We start from the raw sequence: 21635 nt of genomic DNA on the forward strand, positions 1-21635 counted from the left end.
CACATAACACAATGGAAGATATCCTCAATGTGAAGATGGGACTTTGTCTCCACAAGGACTATGTGGTGGTCATTCCTACCAATACTCTTATGGACATCTATCTGTGACAAGTAGATTGGTGAGGATGAGGTAAGTAGGTTTTTCCTTCTTGGTTCCCTCACCACCTGCCGCAGACCCAATCTTTCAGGTATGTCCTTTAGGACTTGCCATCCCGGTCAATAGTGGTGCTACCGAGCCACTCTTGATTATTGACGTTTAAGTCCTCCTTCCAGAGTAGATTCTGTGCTGTTGCCACTCTCAGTGCTTGGTGTTCAACATGGAGGAGTACTGACTCATCAGCTGAGGGGGATACAGTAAGTGGTAATCAGCCAGAGTTTTCCTGGCCCATGTTTGACTTGATGCCATGAGATTTCATGGGGTCCGGAGCCAACCTTGAGGACTCCCAGGGAAACTCCCTTCTGATGATTTACCACTGTGCTACCATCTCTGGTGGTCTAACCTGATGGTGGGACAGGACATACCCAGGGATGGTGATGGTGGTGTCTGGAACATTGTCTGTAAGGTATGTTTCAGTGAGTATAACTATGTCAGGCTGTTACTTGAATCATCCATAGAACATGTCTCCCAATTTTTGCACAAGCCTTCAGATGTTAGTGAGGAGGACTTTTCAGAGTCAACAGGGCTGGGCTTGCTTTAACATTTCCAGTGCCTAGGTCGATGCCGAGTGGTCTATCCAGTTTCTTTCCTTTTAAATTTATTTGAGGTTTGATGCATCTAGACTATTTCAAGGGAATTTAAGGGCCAGCCACACGTTGGAGTCATATGTAGGTCAGATCAGGTAAGGATGGCAGAATTCCTTCCCTAAAGGACATTAGTGAACCAAGTGGGTTTTTACAACAATCAATAACATTTTACTTGGTTGCTATTACTGAGACTACCATTTAGTTCCAGGTCCATCAGCTCCAGGACTTCTCATTGAACCCATGTGCCCAGAGCATCAGCCTCAGCTCCTGGATTACTAGTCCAATGATATTACCACTACGCGACCGCCTCACCTCAGCAGCAGTCCTAAGTGTGCGCGGCTGAGGTGAAGCCATGAATGTGATGTAATTGATAATCATAGTTGGTAGGTGAGGGATGGAGCTGTGGTGCACTGAGGAGTATCTGAGTATAAGAACAGAAAAATTACAGCAGGAGTAAGCCTTTGAGCCTGCTCTGCTATTCAGCAAGATCATGGCTGATCTTCTACCTCAACTCTACCTTGCTGCACTATATACCCTTATCCCTTAACTCCCTTGGTAGCCAAGAATCAGCCGATCTCTGTCTTTAATATATTCAATGACTGAGCATTCACTGCTCCATGGGTACAGAATTAAAAAATTTACAACTCTGAGTGAAGACATTTCTCCTCATCTCAGTTCTAAATGGCGAACCCCTTATTCTGAATATGTGACCCCCCTGTTTTCAAAACTTCCCAGCCAGGGGAAACATTTTCTTAAAATTATAAAAGGGGCTTGACAGGATAGATATTATATTTCAATTGATCGCCTCTCATTCTTTTAGATTGCAGGGAATATAGGCCTACTCTACTCAATCTCTCCTCGTGGGACAATCCTCTCATCCCAGGACCCAGTCTAGTGAATCTTTGTTGCACTCCCACTAGAGTAAGTATGTTCCTCCTTAGGTAAGGATATTGAAACTCCACATACTGCTCCAATTCTGGCCTCACCAATACCCCATAAAATTGTAGTGAGGCTTCTTTACTCTTAACTCCTTGTGTAACAAAAGCTAATGTACTGTTTGTCTTCCTAATTGATTGCTGGTTCCTCTGAATGTAAACATTTCCCAGGTTCTTACCATTCAAAAAATATTACTTTTTTATTTTTCCTACTGAATTGGATTGTCTGGTAGCTCCTGAGGGCGGGGCTTCCTCTCCAATGAGAGGTTGAAATCCCACTACTAGCAATGTGTTAAGGTTGCGGGGCGGGCTTGCACACAGCTTCCAGCTTCCTTCGGCGGGTGGGGTTGGGGTGGGGGAACAAGCCTTCAACCCCACCCCCCCCGTCGCCCCCATCAAAAAATGTAACCCAATTTCTGCATTTGAAGTCGGGATTGCTAGATAGCGATGAGGTGTTGGGAAACCTAGCTGACCAATTGTAGCTGCCCTACTATCTTCCACCTGAGATCAGCTAAGTTACCACAGACGGGAGAATCTAAACTGATTTCTTTGGCTCCATATAGTTTGATGCCACACTGGCTGGGCTACTTTCCTGAAAGCCATCAAGGGATAAAGGCAAATGGTTTTTATTCAACTATAGTGAGTAGGAGATCACAACTGGTACAATGATGATTCATAATGTGTCAAACTTTCTTTTACCATGGCACAGTTTGCTTTAGTTTATATTCTCTGCTGATAAAGTTTCCTGACCCACTAAAAGTCCTGGTATGCACATACAGATTCATCTAGTGACAGTGATTAAGAGACCAGAGGGAGCAATTCTGTTTTCGGACAGGCATCAAAATGGGCAACTCAGGCTCCCACCAGAAATAGGCAGCATCCTCAGTAAAATATTGAAACTGGGATCTTATGCTGGTTGCAGGACCCCAGCATTATTTTTGTGCACCAATAGTTGGAATGGATGCCAAAATTGCTCGATATATTGGCACTGAGCATCGAGAGGCAGAAACAGTGGTCCTTAAAGGGACTGTTGCTGACCTCCCATAAAACTGTCCAAAAAAGGTTTGCTAAAGGTCATTTTTATGGGATCAGGCAGCTCTCCCCAAAATATTTGGATCAGGTCCAACCATGAAGATGGTTCGGGCATCTTGCTGAACTTTTAGGCTGATGTATCACACACCCAATTTGCACTCCATCCCTGAAGAACAATTTCCAACTGTACATAAATAAGGCAACCTAAGAAATGCCTGTTAAGGATTTCCCCTACACATCCATTAATATCTGTCATTGCTGAGCATTGATTGTTTTTAGAGTATGATAAATTTAATAGTGAAATAGAAATGAATAAATTAATATGCACAATAACTGGATTGAAAACAGGAAGTGGACTGGTCATAACCAACGAGCTGTTAACACCCAATGCTTCCAATTTTCCCTCATTTTCAAAAATGTTCCTGGAAATGAGGCCCAGAAAATCCACTTGATATGCAGAATATTCCTCATTTTAAAATAATAGAAAGTTAGCTATTTGTTCGCCACTATCCTGTTGAAAAATTGCATTCCTATAATTGATGCTAGGTCATTTACAAATTTTAAATCTGAGATTGATAGATTTTGTTAACTGAAGATATTAAGGGGCATAGGGCAAAGGCAGGTGTATGGAGTTAAATCACAAATGAGCCATGATCCCATTGAATGGTAGAGTGGGCTTGAGGGTCCAAATGGCCTTCTCCTGTTCCTATTTCCTTCAAATGTGCTACATCATCAGCAAAGCAAGGACCTAAAAATAGGCCAGAAGCAGTATGGCTTCACAGAATGGTGTACTGCATGACATGGTGAAATTTGTAATGCATTTAATGTCACCTGTGCAAACCTTTGTAATTGATCATTTTAAGCTTCTTTGTTAATATATTTTTAAGGGTAAACATAGTCACGCTGTAATAAACCATTAGCAATTATATAAGTGCATACTCTTCAGTTCACAATAAAAAGCATCTTTCAGGTCACTTTACAAGATGATCATGCCCTTGAACTATTATTTCATTCCCTTATGAGAGATGGCCCCAACAAATTCCATAATATAATTAAGCTAAACATTTCAAGATGTAAATCAGCTTAAATTTGTTGATTCGCAATTTACCTGCAACTGCTTCAACAGACCAATACATATCCTTACTTTAAACTAATTCCATATGTAAATCTGAAGCTATAAGTTATGGCATTAATGGGACTGTTTTGTGCTTTTCACTCTCTAAAACTATTATCTGAATAAGTGCAGAAATCTAGCATCCGCAACAATGACAAGAAATATCAAATTATATTCGTATCAATTTGATTAAATAGTCTTGCTTCATTTAGCCATACATTATGCCTTTTTATTTTTTGATATTTGTCAAATGTTTTCTTCAAAAAAATTCAACCTGAAAATTAGATTCCACAGTTTCATCTGATAAATGTAAAACTGCACTTTCAACCTTTGGTTTAAATCTTTGCTCCAGGCTTCAATGGTTCATGTAATTTGTTGGCAAGATTCATGCAGGATCACAGACAAGCTGAACCAGCAGAAGGAAAGCAGAGACTTTTTAGAGATGGAGTGGAATTATCCGAGCCCGCTGGTTGTGGGCACGATAGGTGGCATGCGTGGAAAATATGGCGCGACCTGCTTCACGACAGTGTGAAGGCAGGTCCCGATTGTCTGCTCAGCCTGCTAACACTGGGCCATGCTTCCCGCCATCAGTCGGCGCGAAGCTAATTGTAATACATTAGCATATAATTAAAAGGCCATCCTGCCAGGCTCTTGGAACCCCGCTGTATCGCCCGTCCACGTCGGCGGGAAAGCATGTCGACATATTTGATAACAGCACGACGTGCACTTGGCGGCCTTCACTTTGGGGGAGCTGAGGTGAGTGAGCAGCAGCGTTCTCCAGAGCTCGTCTGTTGTTTACAGGCCTCCGGGGCGCCAGGGGGCGGGGAAACTGATGCCTGGCCCCGCAGGTGACTGCTGAGGCAGGGTGGGGGGGTGACTGGGCAAGTGTTGGCCAGCCTCGGAGGCGACTGCTGAAGTGGATGTGGAGGGGGCTCAAGTGCTGCCCAGGCGCTGCATCCCGCACACAGGTAATCGAGGTGGAGGGGCAGGGTAAGCAAGGGAAGTGGCCACGCATTAGGGACACCTGTATAAACTGACCCTGCCTCTGCAACTAAGACAGGTCAGGTGCAGCCACAGTGATATGACTGGGGTCAGGCTCCTAGCCTGCCCACCCATGCAAGCATTGCGGAGGCACCGAAGGGCCACCAAGTGCACCATACCTTCCCTTCCCCAATGCCCCCCTTCCCTCCCACCCACCCCGGCACAGACTTTGAGTCTGCCACCACTTTATTGGACCACGGAGCAGTTGGACTGCACATGTTGCAAAATCTCCTCTCCAACACTGGCCATGTAGCAGTCGCTGCTGGATGCGCTCACAGCCCCTTGCAATCTCAGCAGCCCGGTTTGGACCAGTGTCCCCAATGTAGCAGGTTGAAAGGGCAGCCATGCAGCGCACTCATCTCTGGCCATCTGAGGGGTGACCAACACTCACTGGGAAACATTAAGGGGGGGTCACACAGGGCCAGGAAAAGTGCTAAGCACAGCCATGATACCCACATCTCTCGCTCTTTCATGCTGCAGGAGGACCACAACAGGATTATGGATTCTGGTGACCTAGCTGTATGCCTGATGGCCTACAGAGAATGTAGAAGACGGAGGAGAGAGCGACTGAGGGTCATGGCTGCGCAAAGGCAGGAGCAGCAACCTCATGAAGAAGGGACAGCAGGGGCTCCCACACACACTGCCCAGGAGTGACAGCGAGCCATGGCCCAGCGACACCCAGGGTCTATAGACGCCGCCTGTGATTCCTGCGTATAACTAAGAACCAGTGTCACTGACGACTGCACATGTCTAGGGACCTGGTGGCTCACATCTGCCACTTGCTGCAGGACTTGGCACCAAGGGACATGGAGGGCATCCACTGCCAATGGCTGTGAAAGTGACCGTGGTGCCCAATTTCTATGCCAGTGGCTCTTTTCAGGGCTCCACAGGTGACCTCTGTGGGATTTCACAATCCACCACCCACAAATACATCCATGAGGTCACGGATGCAATCTTCTCCATGGCACACAACTTGGTGCATTTCGCCTAGGACCGGGACAGCCAGGATGCAAGGACCATTGGATTCTCCCTGATCTCGGGATTCCCACAGGTGCAGGGTGAGATTGACTGTACTCATGTGGCGCTCAGGTCTCCATCACTACACTCGGTGGACTTCATCAACCGCAAGGACTTCCACTCAATGAACATGCAGCTAATATGTGACCGCCAGAGACGCACCGTGCTGGTATGTGCACAGTTTCCAGGGAGGGTGCACGACAACTACATCCTGAGTCACTCGCAGATCCCTTCAGCCTTCCAGGGTCCACAGAGGCTGCAGGGTTGGTTCGTTGGGGACAAGGGTTACCCGCAGAGGCCGTGGCTGATGACACCCGTGCGGCGGCCTCAGACTGCAGCAGAGCGACACTATAATGAGGCTCATGCAGTAGCTCGCAACTTGGTGGAGCAGAGCATCTGGATGCTGAAGATGCGGTTCCAGTGCCTGCACCGGTCTGGTGGAGCCCTGCAATACAGTCCACAGAGGGTGTCACGCATCGTTATCATCTGCTGCGTCCTTTACAATCTGGCGCACCAACGGGGAAAGGAACTGTGATTTGAAGGCCGCACAGAGCACACGGAAGAGGCCCTGGACTGAGACACCTGCCTTTTATCTTGTGCAGAAAGGTTTCACATCTGAGTGACAAGAACACTGCTCATCGAAACAAGGAGCCATAGGCAGGGAGACATTTTTAGGGCTTTATTGACAATGGTCACAATGGTACAAGTGATCAACACCCATGCCCAGGCTGTTTCAATTACATTTTCGGTCAATTTAACTCATACTGGATTTCAAGTTAATAATCTCTGCTCACTTATTTTAGGGCATAGGCCACATTCTCCATGGGTACCTGCTTTGAAAACCCTGGGCTGAATTTTCCCTGAATTCCACTCAGTGCAGTAGCGGGTGGATAAAATGGAGTCCTACCTGCCGACGAATATGGCGGGTTTTCACACTGTGTCGTCCCAAACCTGCCTCATTATTTATTCACTCCTCCAAAATACCCTGTTTGCATGATGAGCGGCCTCTCATTTGCCCGCCCGCCATCACCCTGCTGTTGCATCATGCCGGCTGCCATCTTTAAAAGGCAGCCACCAGCAAAGTGCTCATCGCCACCAGCTCAGCACCGCTGCCTGGGAGACATGGCCAGAAAAGGCAAAAAGACTGCAGCCCTCTGCTTCAATGATGGGTCCCTCGAGCGACTGCTGGATGCCGTGGAGGCCCGCTGGGATGTACACTACCCCGGTTCTGGCCGGAGGATGGACAGCAAAGTTAGCAACCCGGCTTGGGAGATGGTGGCAGTGGTGGTCAGTGCAAATGCCCTGCAGAAGAGGGCAGCCACCCAGTGCTGCAAAAGGATGAATGGTCTCCTCCGTTATGCCAGCGTAAGTCACTCTTTTCATCACTCCCAACTCTCTCACTCTCAAACCCATCACACATCCACAGGGCCCTCACTCACAGCCAGTGCAAGGGACATCACCAGTCACTCTTTCATAAACACCTGCATTGTCCTCATTCCATTCATGGGACCACTCACCACCCACACAGGCCAGGCATACTTATCACCTGGCCTGGTAGGCATTCTGATACACTCTCTCCATCTCTATCGATGCAGGACAAACTGGCTCACAACAGGAGGGAAAGGTCACAGACAGGTGGAGGAATGCCGGAAATCAAAGTTCTGACAGAATTAACTGAGCCATCCAGCTGGCTGGCGATGACCGGGACCGGTCCTGTGCTGAGAGTGAGGTCGGTGCTGCTCTACCAAGTGAGGATCCAGCAGTACAACATCCATCAGACAACCACATCGTGAGTGATGTGTCCTCTTTCACAGGCCACTGCCATGCACTAATTATCTCCCCTTGCTTTCGCAGGCACATCTGCCAAACAACTGACAGAGTCCATGACCCAGGGCCTCCAATCAAGCTCCGAAGTAACCTCTGAAGAGGAATCTGGAGGCGCCCTCCCTGAAGTCCCGTCACAGCCTCACCCACACCCTCCACCAGTGCAGAGACACACACTTCAGTGGGACCTAGCTTTAGAGTAGCCTCAGGATCACAATCTGGTGAGCACATCGCACTTTCTGATCTACAGCAGGCAGAGGCAGGGACTTCCCAGGTCCCCAGCACTTGGAGGATTGCTGGAGGCCAGGACGTTGCTGAGTCCGAGTCAGATGAGAAGCCTCTGGACTCGGTCATGTCACAGTTGCTGTAGCTGCAAAGGCAAGCTAGGGAACAAAAGGAAGGCATGTCTGCTGCACTCCTCAGATTGCAAGGCATGATGGAGGAGTCCGTCTGTCTTCAGGCTGTGGTGATAGCGCCAGCATTGCAACGCACTGAGGTCAACACTGGCAGTATGGCGGCCACCATGGAGTCCTTGGTCCAGGTCGTCACTCTTGCACTGCTGTGCGGGTTTAACTCAATCGCTGATGCCATAGTTGGCCTCCAAGAATGTGTATGCGAGAGGAGTGCTGGCCAGCTTGATCTCACTTCAGCTACCCGTTCCGCTCACAGGAAAAGCCAGGGGCCCCTCGGGCACCCATAGGGATGAGGATCAGCAGGTGTACACTCCAGGACCATCCACCCATGTGGCTCTGGGAGGGACCGGCCCATCCGAATCCCATCTTCCTGTGACCGCCGCAGCTCCAGCTTCACAGGCCAGGCTGGGTCTCTCCAAGTCTCGGCCCTCCTGTGAACACCCGCCAAAACCATCACAGACAGGTCGTCACAGTCAGCAGGCTGCCTCCACCTCTGCTGTAGATGTCTGGGGAGCACCAAGATGTAGCGGCAGGGTTAGGAATGTTAGGTAAAAGTAGTTGCACAGCCTGGCCACTGGAGTTGATCACTGATACATACCATTCACTATTGTCAATAAACTCCTAATAATGTCTCCCTACCTGTGGCTTCTTGTTCTGATGAGCAGTGTTCTTGTCACTCAGATGTGAAACCTTTCTGCACAAGATAAAAGGCAGGTGTGTCAGTCCAGGGCCTCTTCCCTATGCTCTATGCAGCCTTCAGACCACAGTGATAGTCTAGCTTCACACTCCCTGGAAACATTACTGATGCCTACAGCCTACACCTCTGCAGCGCTGGTCATTGCTGCCAGAATGTAGTGGGCAGGCACCACAGAGTTCTCTCATACTCTGTGTGCTCTCAGCACCTTTAAGGTGGGGCTGGCCTCCATCACACCAGCATCTGCGACCAGTGATGCTGTGCACCAGCTCCTGAAGGGCTGAGGTGCTGAAGGTAGACACAGCATCAGATGCGTGTAAATTTTCATGGCTGTGTCTCTGAGATGGCCCTGAGTGCAAATTAGCTGCCCTCGGCCAGACAGGAATCAGACATTCTCAGACGCTATGTGAAGATCTATTGAGTGTCCTCACTGCATGTTGTCATCATCCTCCTGCGATCGAGCGACTTAGGGCCTCCACTGTATCTCCATGACAGGTGCACTCTCATAGATGGTATTGGCACTGAGGTAAGCCAGACTGGAGTCAAACATTCACAACTGTGGTGTGAGGATCTACGGGGACACCCCACTGCATGTTGTCATCATCCTCCACAAATATGGCAGCTATGAGGGCTTCCCGAGTGCACCTGCCTCGTTTAGCCAGTGCGAGAGCCTCATCCCCATCATCGTCACCAACGAGGATCTCCTCTTCAGCCAGCTACTCAGCCTTTTGCACAACTAGGTTGTAAAGGGCGCAGCAGATGATGACGATGCATGATATCTTCTGTGGACTGTATTGCAGGGCTCCACCAGACCAGCCCAGGCACTGGAACCACACCTTCAGCATCCCCATGGTCTGCTCCACCAAGTTGCGAGCTGCTGCATGAGCCTCGTTATAGTGTCGCTCTGCTGCAGTCTGAAGCCGCCACACGGGTGTCATCAGCCACAGCCTCTGTGAGTAGCCCTTGTCCCCAAGGTGCCAACCCTGCAGCCTCTATGGACCCTGGAAGACTGCAGGAATCTGCGAGCGACTCAGGATGTAGGCGTCGTGCACCCTCCCTGGAAACTGTGTGCACACCTGCAGGATGCGTTTCTGGTGGTCGCATACCAGCTACACGTTCAGTGAGAAGAAGCCCTCGCGGTTGATGAAGTCCACCGAGTGTAGCAATGGAGAGCTGAACGCCATATGAGTGCAGTAATCTCACCCTGCACCTGTGGGAATCCCGAGATCTGGGCGAATCCAATGGCCTTTGCATCCTGGCTGACCTGGTCCCAGGCGAAATGCACAAAGTTGTGTGCCATGGAGAAGATGGCATCCGTGACCTCATGGATGCATTTGTGGGTAGCGGATTGTGGTATCCCACAGTGGTCACCAGTGGAGCCCTAAAAAGAGCCACTGACATAGAGATTGAGCACCGTAATCACTGTCACAGCCAATGGCAGTGGATGCCCTCCATGTCCCCTTGGCGCCAAGTCCTGCAGTAAGTGGCAGGTCTGAGCCACGAGGTTGCGAGAAATGTGCATTTGTCGGCCACACTGGTTTTCAGTCATCTGCAGTAATGGTAGGCAGTGTCTATAGACCCTGGGTGTCACTAGGTGCCGACCAGCCATGGCGCGCTTTCGCTCCTGGGCAGCATGTGCAGGAGTCCCTGCTGCCCCTTCTTCCTGAGGCTGCTGCTCTTGCCTTTGCACAGCCAGGTGCCTCAGTCACTCTCTCCTCCATTTTCTACAGTCTCTGTAGGCCATCAGGCATACTGCTAGGTCACCAGGATCCATGATCCTGATGTGGTCCTCCTGCAGCATGAAAGAGAGAGAGACATGGTTAGCATGGCTGTACTTCGAACCTTTCCTGGCCCTGTGTGACTGCCCCTTAATGCTTCCCAGAGAATGCTGGTCACCCCTTGGATGGCCAGAGATGAGTGCGCTGCATGGCTGTCCTGTCAACCTGTGACATGGGGGACACTGGTCCAAACTGAGATGAGATTTCAAGGGGCTGTGAGCGTCTCCAGCAGTGACTGCTACATGGCCAGCATTGGCGCGGAGATTGTATGTGTGCAGTTGAACTGCTCTGGAGTCCAATAAAGTGGTGGTGGACACGAAGCCTGTGCCAAGGGGGTGGGGAGCTGGGAGCGGGTGTGGTGCGGGGGGTTGAAGTATGGAGGGCTTGGTGGCCCTTTGGTGCCTCTGCGTTGCTTGCATGGGCGGGCAGGCTAGGAGCCCGATCCCAATCCCAATCATATCACTGTTGCTGCATCTGATGTCTCAGTTACAGAGGCAGGGTCAGTTTATACAGGTGTCCCTAATGCGTGGCCACTTCCCTCGCTTTCCCTGCCCCCCACCTCAATTGCCTGTCGCCTCCAAGGCTGCCCAGCACCCGGACAACCCCACACCTTAGCAGTCACCTGTGGGGCCAGGCATCAGTTTCCCCTGCCCCCGGTGCCCCTGAGGCCTGTAAACAATGGGTGAGCTGTGGTGAACGCTGCTGCTCACTCACCTCAGTTCCCCCAAAGTGAAGACCGCCAAGTGCCCATCACCTGCGTGCTATTGTGAAATACGTTGGCGTGCTTTCCCGCCAATGTAGATGGACAATACTGCGGGTTTCCAAGAGCCTGGCAGGATGTTCTTTTAATTATATGCTGATGTATTACAGTTAGCTTCCCGCCAACTGATAGCGGGAAACTGGCCTGCCGTTGGCGAGTTGAGCGGACGATCGCGACCTGCCTTCACACCGTCGTGAAGTACGTTGCGCCATATTTTCCGTGCTCACCACCTATCACGTCTGCGGCCTGCGGGTTCGGAAAATTTTGCCCATAGATAGGGCATCAAGATGGCAGATGGAGTATAATGTAGGGAAGTTTGAAGTTATTCACTTTGGTTGTAAGAATAGAAGAACAGAATTTTTAAAAAAGGTTTGAAACTTGTAAGTGTTCACATTTAAATAAAAGTGGGTGTGCTTGTACAATGAACGCAGCAAGTTAGTATGCAGGTGCAGCAAGCAATTAGGAATGCAAGTGACATTTTGGCCTTTAATGCAAGGAGATTGGAGTACAAGAATAAGGATGTCTTGCTACAGTGATGCAGGGCTTTGGTGAGACAGCATCTGGAATACTGTGTGCAGTATTTAAGTATCTATGTGCAGTATCTCCACATTTAAGAAAGTATATACTTGCATTGGGGGTAGTACAATGAAGATTCACTAGATTGGTCCCTGGGATGAGGGGGTTGTCCTATGATGAAAGGCTAAGAAAATTAGGTTTATATTCTCTGAAGTGTAGAACAATGAGAGGTGATCTCATTGAAACCTACAAAATTCTGAGGGGACTTGTTAGACTAGACACTGAGAGATTGTTTCCACTGTTTGGGGAGCCTAAAACACAGGGGCACAGTCTCAGGATAAAGGGCCAATTATTTAAGACTGAGATGAGGGAATTTACTTCACTCAGGTGGGTTGTGAATCTTTGGAATTCTCTACCCTGGAGGGTTGTGGATGCTCCATCATGGAAGACATTTAAATTTAGGATAGGTAGACATTTGGTCTCTCAGGGACTTAAGGGATATGGGGAGAGGGTGGGAAAATGGAGCTGAAGCCCAAGATAAGTTGTATTGAATGGTGGAGTAGGCTCGACAGGCCATATGGTTTACTCCTGCTCCTATTTCTTATGTTCTGGTGTTCATGTGTTCCAATATCTCAGCAGCAACCTCTCTTAAAATCCAATATGTAGGTCATCAAGCGCATGGGTTGGGTCAGTGTTTAATTTAGCAATTTTGATTTACTGATAGTAATTACTTTATATTCCCCACTCTTATTAGACTCATGATTCTACATAAATTTCTGGAATGTTCTTTGTCTTCTACTATGAAGACAGATGCGGAATATTTGTTTGACATCTATTAATATTATATCTCCTGTTTCAGACTGTAAATTACCCATGTTTATATTTACTATTCTCTTTCTTTTTACACACTTTTTGCTACTTTACTATCACATTCTATTTTTGCCTCTTTATCAATGCCTTCATTATTCTTTGCTGATTTTTAATATCCTCCAAATCTTCAGGCTTTCTGCTCTTTTTGGCAGCATTGTAAGCCTGTTCTTGTAATCTAACACTATCCTTCTCCTGTTGGTCATGGTTGCATCACATTTCCTGTAGGGAATAAATATGTGCTCACCTTGTAAGCATCATTGGCTTATTGTCTGCTGTCATCTTGAGCTGTTTTCTGAACAGTTTTTGTTAGTGGTGGTTTGCCATTGCCTTCCACTTTCAGGGGCAGGTGAGAAGGCAGGTCCCAAGTCTACCTCAGCCACAATGGGAATTGAAACTGCACTGTTGGCATTACTCTGCACCACACACTGGCCATCTAGCCAACTGAGTCAATTAGCCCCCAGTAGGGAAACTCTTTCGAGTTACCAACAGTCACAGATTGCAACTTCTTTCGAGTACAATCACAGTTCTTGGTTTTCCGGGAGTGGGACATGAACCCACAACCCTCTGATTCAAAGGCGAAGGCGCTATGAACTGAGCCACAGCTGACACCTCCCCCAGTAGGGAAACTCTTTCGAGTTATCAACGGTCACAGATTGCAACTCTTTCGAGTACAATCACAGTTCTTGGTTTCCGGGAGTGGGACATGAACCCACAACCCTCTGATTCAAAGGCGAGGGTGCTATGAACTGAGCCACAGCTGACACCTCCCCCAGTAGGGAATATGTACTTGTTGAGAATTATGAATGATTTCTTTAAATGCTTGGCATTGCTCAATAACAATTACATTTTTTAATCCAATTTCCCAATCTATCTTAACCAACTCGCCCTTGCACCTTTGTAATGGGTTTTATTTAAATTTAAGTCTCTGGTTTCCGACTTAATCACATCACTCTCAGACTTGATATGGGATTCAATGTTATTAGATGATTGTTTATTACAAGATTACGAATTAACACTGTCTCATTACACAAACCAAGACCTTAAATAACCTGTTCCCTAGTTAGTTCCTTGACATATTGTTCTGGAAAGCTGTCTTGAATGCATTCCATGAATTCACCCATCAGCAACAAATATTTTTTTAACGTAGGTATGTTGATGTTATTTTTAAAATCCCATTCCACGAAAATCCCTCTCTTCTGTGATAACTAAGTCAGCAAAACTTGATTATGTTATTTTATCCATGGAGTCAATATTTACCTCACTTTTGGGTTAAGCAAGTGTATTGTCGAGACAACATAAATACCTGTTCTTTCAGAGTATGGGACAGGGTTTTCCTGTAGTCTGGAAGCATGGAGGAGATGGTCTTGTAGAACAGACTTGCGCTTAGGTGGAGGGATCTAGGAGTTGGTGGAACTTGAAGATGAACTGTCATGTCTGGATATAATGGTTCCTGCACTTTAATATGCTATTTAATCTTTGTGATTCATACCATTCATTTAAGAAATGTAGATGCCTTGAAAATCATTAACTATAAAAAAGAAAAATTACAAGCAGTGAAAAAATCCTTACATCGTGGGATTCACACAAATGTTGGCAATGTTACAAGCATTGTTGAAAACCATGTTGGAGAGCCAAGTGAATAAATAACTCCTCTTACTCAAAGCAAAGGTTATAAGAGAAATTCATTTAAGGAATGAGAATTCATTAAAGGAAGGAGAAGAGCTGAGTGTAATTATTTGAGGATGTCAGTAAGAGAAGTTGTAATTGTTTTACCAGGGTAAAACATTCTACAGTTACAACTCAGAAATGGAGATCAAACAAAGCACTGGTTTACTGAAAAATAAACCACAGATTGATCACATCTACAGATGCAAGTGTCTTTCAGCTCACTGAAAGGTCACAGAAACAACTGGGCTGAAGTCAGGCTTTTATTTAATCCCAAGAACACAAGAATCTGCATTTGATTCTGTAGCAACCTAAAAACTCAACATGAAATACCAGCAACAAAACAATTAACAGTGCCTCTCTTAGTTTTGGAAATAGTATTTTTAAAGGCCCCAGTGGAGAGTTGTGTGCATAACCAGGGCAGTTGGACCATTAATTTTCCTATAGAGTATAAGTAGGCCTATGTAGTGAAGTTTAGCAGAACTTGACCATTTGTAGACCAGCTTCATTTTATATTCACTATAGTAAGCTAAAAAGGCCAAGAAAGCTATTTTGAGACTAACATTTAACTGAAGAAGCCATTCTGTAATCAAATGTACTAACCTAAGAATTGTATTAATTAGTCACCAGTCAGAAACAGATGATTAAATAAGTACTGAGCCTCCATTGATTTTAATTGAAGAATTAATAATTAATCAGTAGTTAACAAAGACTGGGTTATACTTAGAATTCTAAGCTGTTTTAAATTCCATACTGCAGTTTCTGTAAGAAGGAGTGTATGATCTAATAAGATAGTTAGCAGCGAGCCTCCTTGGGCTTGGTTGCACTTATTTCGAACTGAAAGATTATACAATGAATAGAAGGCTTGTACAAAATCAGAGGAGAAATGAATTGAGCAGTCCCATTTTATCCCTATTGGAGACAATTTGCACAAATGGCTAAAAACCAATCCAATCAATTCAGTAATGAAAGTGACCGATTATTGAGTTACAACCAACTTATTTGAACTGAGATAATAGCTGTTGTGGGGGGGTCAAAAACTCAAAGCACCAAAAGGCCTATTGATAGCCACGAATACTGGAAACTGTCCCCTGCTCCTTGAGGCAAAATTCTCATCAGAATTGTTGTCAAATAAGGTGTACTGATGGTTATGCTTCTTCGGCCTGATCAACCAATGGAAGTCATAAAAGTCTGATCTATATTGTTAATGATACCTTTTTCTCTTCCTTCTGTATTGGTAAATATTTTCCTTTTAAAAAGACTTCTTTTAAATTATCATCCATGAACCCATGCCTTATCTTATGGTCAAAAGTCTTATTTGAACTAAAGCAATTGATTGAGCTGTTTACAAACACTTGTGAATTGTGTTGATTGCATTAGTTACAACCAGAATTATGTCTGGTTTGGAAAAGGAGGTAATGAATTGATCAAAATATCAGGCATGCATTCTGTATGTGCGATTAAGAGGACTTACCTGTACGAACTCCCCACACACATTCAGACTTGGTATTTTAATAACTCAACAAAATTTCTACATGGAGAAGCTTTGACTTGCTCATTTTATAACCAAGCACAGTTTTCTCCAAATCTTTGTGTATTCCTAGCAACAACCCAACCTAAACCTATACTTGTTACAATCCACTCCAGTTGGACTCTTGAAGCTACTTAATACCTAAAAAAGTCAATATATCAATACATTTACCTGGAACAGAGGATTGTCTGGTTTGCTCGACTGGAAGGTGACTTAACACATTGAGTCCTGTAAAACTGTGACACTTGGGAAAATGGAATAAATTTATCAACTTTGTCCTGAGAACAGAAGCACAGGGCAGGATTTCATCAATGGGCTATTGGTCCATTAAAATTTAATGCAGGAAAAGTCCTGTTGGGTTTTCTGACCTTAGTGCCCAAGTTCCTGCAGAAATCTGTTCTGGAAGCACAAATTAGCAAAGTTTACCCACATTGTGAAGTGATGCATTTTAGAAGGAAGAATAAGGAGGGACAATATAAACTAAATTGTACAATTTTGAAAAGGTTGCAGGAACAGAGGGACCTAGGCAGGATTTTTAGGCACCAGTGGGGGCAAGGATGGACATGGGCTGGCAGAAGAATTTGCACTACCATCCGGTGTGCCGAGGTGGGATGCCAAATAATTGTCTTCAAAGGCCTATTATCAGAAGCCTCCTGAGGCATCGGGGAGTGAGCCAGCTCCCTGGAGGTGGCTTCCTGGTGTCAGACTGAGGTGCTAGAGCTCCAGGCAGGCTTTGAGATCCTCCCTGTCTGTTTAACCACAGCTGCAGCTGCAGGCCGCCCTGTGGAAGGAATCCCCCCCACACCCCCCACCCCGATGGTGGCCCGGCTGCTGAAAACACTTTAAATTTAAAAGTTTAAAAAGTTGGAGAGAGGGCACTTCAAAATGGAGGTGCCCTCTCTCTCACTTACCTGAACTGCAAGCTGCTGCTTCTCCAATACTGGATGGTCTTCTGTTGATCCTCCAGATTTGACAGCCTGCATACCATCCTTAACTGGATGGTGAAACTGGCTACTAATTGGTCAATTTGGGGAAAATCACTGTTCTCCACAAAGTACAGGGTTGTGACTCCCATTTGACTTCAGTACTGGGATGGCAACCCAATGGTCACAATCCTGCTCCTGGGATTTACATATGCAAATCTTTGAAGATGGCAAGACATGTTGTTAAGGCTATTTAAAAACAAACACAGTATCTTTGGTTTCATAAACAGAGGCATAGAGTATAAAAGCAAGTGCAAGTAATTCATATTATATTCGGCCCGTGATATTCTGAAGAGAGAGAGAGCCTTTTATTTAAAGTAGGTATACTTATTACAGTTTAAAATAAATAACTGCAATACAAGAAGTAGTTACAATACAAAGATTGTACATAGTATATCCAGTTCAAGACAGATATAACCTGTTAACATCTATAAAGTTTCAAGGTGGTCAGTCTTGAGTAGCTTGAAGTTAGCTCATGATTGGTCCAGTTTTGCTCCAAGGACATTCTAAGATCTATGCTCCAAGTCCAGGCTTATACACATTAAAAACACTCTTAAACCTGATGTCGGGAAGTATCCCATCGAGCATCAGCTTTGTCTCTAGCCTAGGAGCAACCCAATGGGAAGCGTTAGGGGTCTTAAAGTAAAATGGAGGAATGAAATGGCTGCCACTGCTCACTACGGGGAATGAGTAGCGAAGTGGGACTAATTGAATAGCTCTTTCAAAGAGTTGGCATGGGCATGATGGGCCAAATAGCCACCTCCTTTGCTGTATAATTCTATGAGCAGAATTTTGCCCTTGGTGTGCGGGCTCAGTGGGGGCGGTCGGGAAGCCGCCCGCCGCCCGTGATTGGCACCACACTGCGAATTCATGCTGATGGGCCAATTAAGGCCCACCCAGCATGAAACGTGAGTGGCAGTGTTAAGCGCTGCCTGTGTGGGCGGGGGGGAGGAGGGCGAGCGGGTCTAGTGCGAACTTTGTGCATGAGAGAACGCTTCAATCTCCCTGAGGCACAGAGCTGCCTCAGGGAGATGAGGCGCTAATGAATAAAATAAAAATGTCATAAAACATGTCCCCTCATGTGACTCTGTCACATGAGTAGGGACCTGTTTTTAATTCAAGTGTAAAATTTTTATTTTATTTTTATTTGCTTTAGGAAACCTCCTCCCGCCCGTGGATGAGGTTTCCTAAAAAGTGCAAAGGCCGCTTGGCGCTTTCGCCTGCCCGCCAATCAACCTGCCAATGCAGTGTAAATTTGAATTTAATGACTTTTTAATGGCCTTAATAGGCCTTTTCATTGTCGGTGGGCGTGCTGCCGACTCCGGTGCGCGCTCACCGAACAAAATATCGTGGGACTACGTGATGATGTCAGGAAGCTCACCCGTCATCGCGTGTCATTTTACGCTCGGCCGGGTCAGGCACGCTCCCACCTGCCGAGCTAAAAATTCTGGCCTATGTCTTTAGTTGAATGAAATAAAAGAATAGCTATTCTACCTTGCGTTATTTTCTAAACAGAGGAACACCTATGTAGTATTAGAAATGTTCTACTCTACATAGACTGTCAGCATCCAGAGTAGGGTTTTGCACTTGGGCTTTGCTTAGATTGTTGAACAAATTGATTGGATTGTTTTACAACAGGCAATCTGTGTTGTAACATATACCTTCAGGAAAGTTGCAAATAGTTTTAAAGTATATTGATTGCCAGTTAACAGAGTAAAACCATTATTTCTGTTGTGAAACAGTGATGATGATTTCTTCATAATGCAGTATTGCATAGAATTACATAGAATATACAGCACAGAAACAGGCCATTTGGCCCAACAAGTTTATTCTCCACTCGAGCCTTCTCCCATCCTTCTATGTCTAACAGCATAAATGTATATTTCCTTCCCTCTCATATGCCTAGCAAGCTTCTTCAGGCTATTCAGCTTAACTACACCCACCACACTCCCTGGGAAGAGACATTTCTTCTGAATTCACTATTTGATTTCTTCATGACTATCTTGTATAGATGGCTTCTAGCTTTGTGCTTTCTCACAAGTGGAAACACACTCTCTGGACAGAATTTAATATTTGTAATGGAGTCTCACCCAACAGGCTGGAGAGCCAGCGGGAGCCCGCATCGTTTCCAATAGGGGAAGGCTTGCCAGTATTAAATGATCATCAGGCTTTCCCTGGGATTAAGGACCCAGGGCAGAAATTCCGCCCTCTGAGAGCTGACAGCCAATCAAAGACCAGTGGCTCTCCATTGCCATCAGCACCACCAGGAGAAGGGGCAGCTGCTGTTAATGCACCCGCCAGAGGCCTAGGATTAACAAGGGACACCAGGCCAAAGGTGAGTGAAAGCAGGACTGTGTTTGCTTTTCGGGTTTGTGGTATGGTGACTCCCCTGCCTGCAGCTGATTGAATACCAGGGATGAAGCCTTTGAGTAGGCATTGATTGCCTAATTAAGGGCTTTAATTGGTGTACGCGTGGGAAGGCTTCAGAAACAAGCCTTCCTGCTCAGGACTTAATCGGGCAGAAGCAGGAAGGTGGTGCGGTATCCAGGCTGTACCTCTCGCCCAATTAAATGCCCCCTGCCTCCAAACTTGCCCTGAGGGGGACATTAAATCCCGCCCTCTGTGTTTATTTTATCAAAATCTTTTATAATTTTAAAGACCCCTATATGCACTCTGTCTTTGAACTTGCTACTAGGGCAGGATTGAGGATTATCTGTTTCTCTGCATATCAGGGTGTTGAAATAATTTACTTTGTGGCCCAGAAATTAAGCCATTTGGTGACCATGTACTTCTCAGCCTCCTAATGGCAGGAAGCTCATGCACATCCAACCAGTAATGCATATGCAAATTAAGGGCTTAATTGCTTTCTTGATGCCACACTTTAAGACTGGTTTGTCTTGAGATTCCTGATCCGTGCCCCAGCCGCTGTTTTTTTTTACCCACCTGATGCACTTTGGTCCCACGTTGGGGCTGCAAAACCTGAGCCATGTCTCAGAGAATTGAATTCATTTTGGCTAAATTAGACCAGTGAGCTGCTATCAAACAACTTATTTTTCAGAGAGTTGAAATGTTCTTGATTTGCAGACATGTTGGAAAAGCCCCAGAATTTTAGCTGATACAGCAAAGCCTGAGGACTAAGCGTTCAATTATTTATTCATACTTTAATATTAAAGTATATGGTTGATTAAAGAGCTATTTAACTTAAGGAATGACTTAAACATAAGAGGAAAGTGCCAAGAACTTAACTATAAGCAATAAATAAGTAAATAATTAATTGAAAGTGGATGTCAGCAACAGACACAATAGGCTAAATATATTAAATTTAGCAATTGCTATAATTCAAATTAAGTTAAATCCATCTGTTACTAATTTAATGGTAATAGGCAGGTGGGAAGAATATAAATGTTGAAATCTTAGAGGATTCAATTACTGGGGGGATATTGGGTCTCCTCAGGAGTTACAATCAATAGTTCAGTGATGTGTATTGTTAACTGGTTCTAGAGCAAGGGTTGGAAGTGGTTGGAAAGGGAGGGGAAAGAACCAGGTATCTTGGTCTATGCTGGAACTGACAACATAGGAAAGATAGGGAAGAAGGCACAGCTGAGAGAGTATCAGGATGTAGCAACCAAATTAAAAAGCTGAATGCGATTACTAAGCATACTACATATGGCATTGGGAAAAACAGTTTAGGAAAATGACTGTGTCTTAAATGTGATGTGGAAAGTAGGGGTTCCAGCCTGTGGGACTCTTGAATCAGTCATGGGATAGGTATGGTTGAACATCTGGGATAGGTTGCACAGGAGCCAGCCATGGAATAAAGCAGAAAAAATAAATAGTACTGTAAAATTAGTAAAGGTGGAGGGAGGTTTTGGTTGGATATAATATTAACCTAGAAACAAGAAGAGAAAAGAGCAAAGGCCAGAGCACAAAAAGAGGAAGATAACATAACTTTTTTGTTCCCTGAATATTTGTAGGAAGTAATAAGAACATATAGCATGTTAAATTGCCTGTATAGCAGTGTACAGGGCACTGGCAACAAAATTGGGAGTTGGAAGCGCAACAACAATGATGATTTGTTTTTATATAACATATTTAATGCAGTAAAAAGTCCCAAGATACTTAATAAGAGAGGTATCACTCGGTATTTTTTGACACTGAGCCACAGAAGGAGACATTTTTTATTCATTTACGGGATGTTGGCATTGCTGACTAGGTCAGCATTTATTGCCCATCCCTAATTGCCCTTGAGAAGGTGGTGGCGAGCTGTCTTCTTGAATTGCTGCAGTCCCTGTGGTGTGGTACACCTAGAATGCTGTTAGGGAGGGAGTACCAGGATTTTGACCCAGCGACCGTGAAGGAATGGTGATATAGTTCCAAGTCAGGATAGCTTGGAAGGGGAACTTGTGGGTGGTGGTGTTCCTATGATGTCTGCTGCCCTTGTCTTTCTATCTGGGAGCAGTCGTAGCTTTGGAAGGTGCTACCTAAAAAGTCTTGGTGAGTTTCTGCAGTGTATCTTGTAGATGGTACACACTGCTGCCTCTGTGCATTGGTGGTGGAGGAAGTGAATGTTTGTGGATGGGGTGCCAATAAGCAGGACAGGTGACAAAAAATTTGATCAAAGATGTAGGTTTTAAGGAGCATCGGAACAGAGGTAGAGAGGCAGACAGGTTTAGGGAGGGAATTCCAGAGCTCAGTGACAAGGCAATTGAAAGTTCAGCC

This window comes from Cetorhinus maximus, chromosome 13 (genome assembly GCF_964194155.1).
Source record: "Cetorhinus maximus chromosome 13, sCetMax3.hap1.1, whole genome shotgun sequence".
Taxonomy (NCBI): Eukaryota; Metazoa; Chordata; class Chondrichthyes; order Lamniformes; family Cetorhinidae; genus Cetorhinus; species Cetorhinus maximus.